Source organism: Nesoenas mayeri (assembly GCF_963082525.1).
Source record: "Nesoenas mayeri genome assembly, chromosome: 4".
Taxonomy (NCBI): Eukaryota; Metazoa; Chordata; class Aves; order Columbiformes; family Columbidae; genus Nesoenas; species Nesoenas mayeri.
In genome coordinates this window covers 18838592-18845714 of record NC_137540.1, presented here as the reverse complement: position 1 = coordinate 18845714, position 7123 = coordinate 18838592, and positions in this window count along the sequence as shown.

The window sequence follows — 7123 nt, the reverse complement described above, 5'->3', positions numbered from 1 at the left end:
TCCAGAAGCAGCAGGACATTCAGTGCAAGAAGAGAGTTTGTGCTGTAAGCTGAAGACCCAGCAGATGGAGTCTCATGTGCTTGCACCCTCAAAGGAGCATCAGAGTCCCCATTCTCACTGGCTGGTCCCAGAAGCATATACAGTTCCCAGAAATTATGACTGGTACCAGTTATTGGACAGTGTTTTAATGGAAAGCTACACGTTAACCCCACACATCCCACAGAACAGATTTCAAAACTGGAAGCAGACAGGAACCCATCTCGTTGTTAGTGAATGTCAGAAAGTTTCTGATTAGAGTTTAGCCATGCTTTTTACAGTACACAAGTCCAGCCTTATTTGCTTGAATCAGCTTGGCTTCCTCTCAGGCTGCCAGAGATGCTTACGCACCTGAAATCAGAGCCTCTGAGTAGTACTGGGTGTCATAGCTTAACAAAGGGACACAAAATGACACAGCTGTGCACATCACACACACTAACAAGGTCTTTACAGTACAACATCTTGCTCACCACAACTCCTTCTGAAATGAGATACTTTTAGCAGATTTGTCTTTAACAATCCTCGCTCAGTGGTGAAAACTAATCCTTGCTTTCCGACGGGCACATAAATATTGGCAAGGGGTTTGTAGAAACAAACCAACAAACAGCAAGATCTGAGTCTCCATTTGGCCTTTTTCCCTTGCAGAGGGTTCTTGTAAAGCTCCAGGATTCAGCTCTAGTGAACTGTATATGGAGCAGTGTTGCAGCACTGTCAGTAACTCAGGCTTTGGCTTAGCAACAGGCAGGTGCTGTGCAGAAAAAGGGTCACCCGCAAAGCTGGAAGCTGGGAATAAAAACAGGCACGTGCCTTTTTCTTCTTCTTTCAGTCCTCTTCTTTAAAAATGGCCCATTTTTGAAAGATGACTTGAATGAGGAGATAGGTAGGTTGGCCTCTGAAAGACGTATCTTTGGCATTGTAGCACCTTAAAAGGCCAGGTAAACGGCTCTCTGACACACACAGAAATGCTTGATATAATCAGTCATGCTTGTAAGACTCAAGGAGCATGAGTGATAAGTTTGTATGGTTTGTATGTCTCAGATCGCTGCTAAATAGCTGTGAGTTGAGGAAAATAAGACATCTTCAGTAGAAAAGAGGTTTTTAATTTTTTATGAGATTTTTCTCTACCAAGAAGGAGACTCCGGAGTGGGGAATGAAGTAAGAGTTCTGGCAGAGTAGTTTTCTGTAACCATGTGTCAAAAACTTGTCTGCCATAAGACCTCTAAGCCAAGGTCATAGCATAGTTTGGGAGTGCCAGACACTGACTTGGGTTGGTATAATATTAATATTTCCATGCTTTTAGCTCTCTGTTATTTTCTTTTTAAGAAATTCCAGTACACCCTTAAGGTTATAGAGGGCCAACTCACCCACTGATACACTATCCCTGTCTCTGCAGACACCCGATGCCACACTCAGTGATGCACACAAGGGCACAACCATCTTTCTGGTCCCTCCAGCCACCAGTGGGACTGGCAGTGGCCAGAAGGACTCCAGCCAGCTCTCACTGTTCTGCTGCTGAGGGGCTCACAAACGCTATGAGACTGTTCAGGCTTGCAAATGGCATCTCACTGGAAAACTAATGAAATGCTATTTTGAGAGAGAAAATACCAAATACCAAGCCCCTACTCAGTGGAATTACATGAGAAACCACTATGTGGAGCCAGCCACTAATTATTTGGCTGATGAGGAAACTGGATTCAAACAAGCTTATTAATAAAATTTTGGGCGTGTGTGCTCCCCTTTTGGTTTACCTCTCTCAAAAGTCTAAATATGGGACAATTTGATGCAATGTAAATCACGTGCATAAACCCATCGGTCAACTTAGTAAAGTGACACTGTAGAGACAGAAAGTCATATCCTATCCCTGTCTTTAGGAGAGAACTCTCCAACATGTTTCCCCCATCTCTGTGTGTAGCTTCTTCCTGTGCTTCCATCTTCATTAATCCTTGGTTTGCTCCTACCTATCTAAACTCTTGTGGCCTGTGAAAGAGTACTACAAGTTTCTGAGGCTAAGCAAGAGAACAGAGTATAGCTTGAATGTCATTGCTGACAAGATGCTGCAGTTTGTGGACATCATCTGGTGGATGCAGAGCTTCTTCAGCACTAGATTAGGGTGCAATTTGATTTAGAAAACAGAACAGCTTCTAGATAATGCATATATTTGAAGGGCTGGGAAATATGATAAGCTTCGCCAATCTTTGGCACGAGAGGTGATTTCAAATGTTAGGGAAGGGGATGGTAAGAAAGGCATGCACCAAAGAAACCTTATCTGTTACACAAAGCTTCTACTACTGATGAGCCATAATGAGAATTTATGGACTAAAAGTTCAAACTTAGCTTTGTACTGGAACCTGTCCTCGCTGTTTACTCCATTACTTAATGTGAATGCTTCTTTGTGCTTCCAATACTGAATTCAGATGTTTTGTTACAGCCAGGAAAATGACTGGGAGATAGCAAGATGCAGGCACTTTTTGTTGGAAAGAAACTCGGGAAGAATCTCAAGAGCAACTCTGTAGTAATGTGAAATTTATCTGCCTTATTCCCCCATTATCTCTAAGGAAAGAACTGAAATACAGAAGATAAAATTCTGACACCTTAGTAACCATCTCAGATGAATTTAGTATATGATGCATGCAGCAGGAAACCATAGAGAAAAGATGTATATTGATGGTACTAGGATCTATAGGCTATCGACTCAGGAGTGTCACTTAAACACAGTAATCTTTTGTAGAGCACTCAATTGCAGAGGGATGTCTGTCCATATTGATGAGCAGCTAGGGAGAAGGGCATTTGGCTCTGTAAGCAGCATGAGGCACAGAGTCTCTACCCTGAAGGATATTCATCTGTATACTCCACGCCTCAAGCATCATTTGCGCGTACTATGATATTATGATGAAAGAATTTGAGAATGTATATTTATTTCTTCCCCTGGTATCCATTATCTGTATTTCTCCATCAATGGGAAGCAGTACAACCTACTGCAGGAAATCACCCACATAAATCCTTCAACTTAGTGAGCTCAGGCTGCGCATACAATTCACACCTGCAAATGGCTTTCACTGAATCTGGTAAACTACCTCAAGTAGCCAGTGAGGTATGGAGGAGGCAAGAGATTCTCGGGTTGCATGAATAAACAGCCCAATCTCCATTAAACCAGATGTAAAAAAATGTCTTGAAAATAAGGCATTCAGGATGACGCTCTGTCAGTCTCTCCTATCTAGTGAAACATTCCCAAGGAAATAACTCAATATTCATTCAGGATAAACAAGTTGAACACAAACTTATCTCTTCCATATTTGAGTGTGTCTCAATATTGCTAGGCTGCAGAGCTGATCTCCTGCCTTTCCTTAGGCTCAGTGATTTTTTTTCCCTCCCTTGAATGTGAAAGTGCAGTCTTGGAAGTAGAAATTGAAATAAATCCACTTGCAAGTCCCTGTGATTCAACACAAAACAATGCTTTTTGCTGCCCAGCTTCTCAGTCAGTATCCTGCGGCAGAGTCCACAGCTTGCAGTTTGAACTATACAGTCATCAGCAAGGCCTGGCTTGAGCTAGGCACAAACTCAGGTGGACTTTCATCCCAGCGGGAGGTCTGGTCTCCCTCGGCTTAGTAAGATACTTCCAGACTTATCCAGGCTCTGGGGTTCTAAAAGCCCAGTTTCTGCAGCCTTAGTTGGGGTAGCTCTTACCCTTCCACTGCAGAAAGACTGGAGAAAACTTTTGTCCAGCCATCTCGTCAAACCTGTCGTCCCAGGGTGTTCATACCCAGACAGCCCTGGGGGCCTGATTGTCCACAGTAGCCAGAAATTTGGGAGCCTCCTGCAAAAATTGGACACAAATGGCTGCCTCCACATCTGCTGACATTACATGTTTTAGCAGATTCATAATGCTAGAGCCCCTCAGCAGATACCCAAGCTGTTATAGCCCTGACCAGAAATGTCAACCATAGCTGCTTTGTCTTGATAACCAACTTCAGCAGTAAGAATAAAATTAGTGTGTTTTGAATGTAAATTGGATTAAGAGATTACATTGCTTCTTTGTAATAGAGATGCAAAAGTTTTAATTTCTGCGTTATAAATGTCTGAACAAACATTTTCCTCAGTTCAGGAATCACCAAAGAACAAACCACTGTGCCTCAATTTAAGCCTTCAAGTACTGTCCTTCGAAAAACAGAGTTATCTTGTAAACACGTAGCATTGTAGCTGAAATAAGCAACAGCCTGGAGTACTGAAAAAGTTATTTCTTATTTTAGCATTTCAAGTAGTTTTAGGAAACGACCATTCCCTTTTCTCTCTTAATAAAGCTTGTCCTACTTAGAGACGGCAAACCCCATTTGTTAGGAGGTGGCAGGCTGTACCTGAGCTCTGCTGAGGTTGCAGGAGGCAGAAAGGGCAGCGGAGCTGGGCACCCAGGCAGGCTGGGGAGAGCTGGCAGGGCTCTGTGCCGAGGGAACGGAAAAGGACCAGGGGAGGACAGAGGGGGAGAGCTGGGCAGACCGTAAGGGACGAGCAGAGATTTTAAATCAACAAAGATGCTCCCTTCTAAAATCTCCCTAGACTGACCAAACCTCTGGATTCCTCTTGGTGTTCTCAGCAAGCAGCTCCAAGGTCCCCTGGCAAAACAGTCACTCCTCGCACCATCACCTCCTCCCCATGGGTGACAACGTCCTGGCACTGCCAGCTCCTACATTAATTCTGTGACCTGAGGAGCATAGCAAAGAGACACTGTGATACTTTGTTGCTTTAATTAGGAGTCTTATGACCTTATGTTAAAAGAGAATGTTACTGCCCTTCCAAACTGAAATGCAAAAGAAGTAAAGGAAAGGACACTATTTGTCCAACCTCACCACGTTGTTCTGTGTTTTGCTGCTCTCTTTCACTACATGTCCACGTCCTTGTTTCCAAAGGATCCTTTCCACAGCTGGAGTAGTGCAGGGAGATTTAGGCTTTTATTTTTTCTTCCCAGAAGCTGGCGTTAAATAATAGGTAAGGGATTGCAGAAACAATTATAAGATTAGACTGTTGGATGCAGCATTAACATTTATGGAGGGCAAGGTAGCATCAGGCTTTAGAAGAAAATAACAGAGGCAACCAGTCACTAGCAGCTGGAAAAAGCTTGAACAATGCTTAATGGTGTGAAGACATACTGTGAATCCCAACATGTCTGCTTGTCTGTTTAGACAGCTAAGAACGCTGAACACCAGCCTAGAGGTGCCCCTGCAGTATGCCAAAACAAGTGATAACATCTACACTGATGAGACCCTTAAACAGTGCAGCCTACTGAGCGTTCACTTGGGACCGCTCCTGTGGCAGGCAAGTTGGCTGAACCGGGCTGTTGGCAGCTGATTGCCACTTGTCTTCTGCTCTACAGGAGACACTTGGGAATAGCTCAGCATACGGCTGAGCTCTCATGGAGCAGCCTGGCTGTGGGTAACGGGTGTGAGGAGAGTTTTTCCTAGTTTGATGTTAATTTTTTTTTTTCCCAACTTAATATCCACCATGAAATGCTAGAACAGTGTGTTTACCATCATTTTCATTCAGTGTTGCTATGCTGTTCTTACAGCTGTATTTGAAGTTAATGGAAATTATGCTCTGAACATCTGTAATGCCAAGAACTCTTGACAACAATCCAGTACTTGATATTTGCCAGACACTTCAACAGTTTCAGCCAGAGTCTCTTCTTTCTCCTGCTGTAGAAGTGATAACATGCGCAGGGCCATCGCTATGCTGCAAAAATAAATTAATTAATGTTTGAGGAAGCTGGATGCTGTGGAGGAGGAAGAGCAGAATCTCATAAGTGTTACCCTTGAATGCAGTGGAGGTGTTAGACAGTAAATAGAATAAGCAAAGCGTGAGGCTGTATGCAGAATGAATGGGTAAAAGGCAGCACTGTAATTGTACAGCAGGGCACAGGCCCTCTGGAAAAGGAATATGTGGTTATGCAATTAAAGGCAGGAGAATAGCTTGTACAAAGAGCAGGGCATGTGGCAGTCAGACGACTATTTCTTACATTTGGAGAACCTGTAACCTTAGCATTTTTACTACGATTTTTGGCCAAATGGTAAGGGAAGAGGGTCTGCTTGTAGTATGAATGCTGCCATCCCACATCCCAATGAGCTACCACATTTAAAGGCCCTGTTGATCTGCACGTTCATATTTGTATGTGTAGGTCACAGCAGTGCTTTTTTCCTTGCTTTCTGTTGTACCTCCTGAGCACTTGTTATTGCAAAGGGAAAAGGGTAACTACTGCGTGTTCCAGCTCCTGCCCCAGAGACTCATGTCCTGTTTGCTTACCAGATATGTTAGCAGGTTAAGTACGTCTCCTTTGATAACGCCAACACTATGTATATCAATCTCTTGAGACTCACAGTGAAACAAAACAGATACATTGCACAGGAGTTCCTTTTGTGCTTAAGCACAATATTACTGTGCTTGAGTACAGTAAACCTGCAGATCTAAGGGAAACAATGACTATGCCTTGTTCTAATGCCGCAGTTTCTTCTTTGGTGGGTTGAGACCAGAACTGTTTTAAGTATATCAGCTTTAAACCACAAATCCTCTCTCCTAAACAGCGAAACTGACTGTTCCTTAGTTAAATTAACCATCAATGATACAGAAGCAAGCCCTTCTGTTCTGCTCAAGCTTTCTGTATGTCTCAAATCCTTCCCAAAGCTCCCGAGATTAATATTTTATAAGTTCTCATGTCAATTAGGTCAAATGCTAACCTCATTACTCTCGTTTCCAAATTTTCTTTCTGCAGACATATCTAGTTATTCGGTTTCGCTAAGCCGCAGCTGTCTGGTTCTGCTGGTGTGATGCTGTGCCCGACTTCAGCAGCGCTGGCCGCACCACATGGCTGACCCGGTGTAGACTCACTCAGCCTTTCAGGTAGAAAGGGACCCCAGGAGGTCCCTACTCCAACCCACTGCTCACAGCGGGGTCAGATAAGGCTGCTCAGGGCTTTGTAAGGGTTGGTCTTTAAAGCCCCCCAAGGATGGAGATGCAGAGCGTCTCGGCAGCCCACTCCCCTGCTCAGCTGTCCTCATGGAGAGGGTCACTGAACTCCTGTTGTTTTCAGTAACGCCTGTTGCCT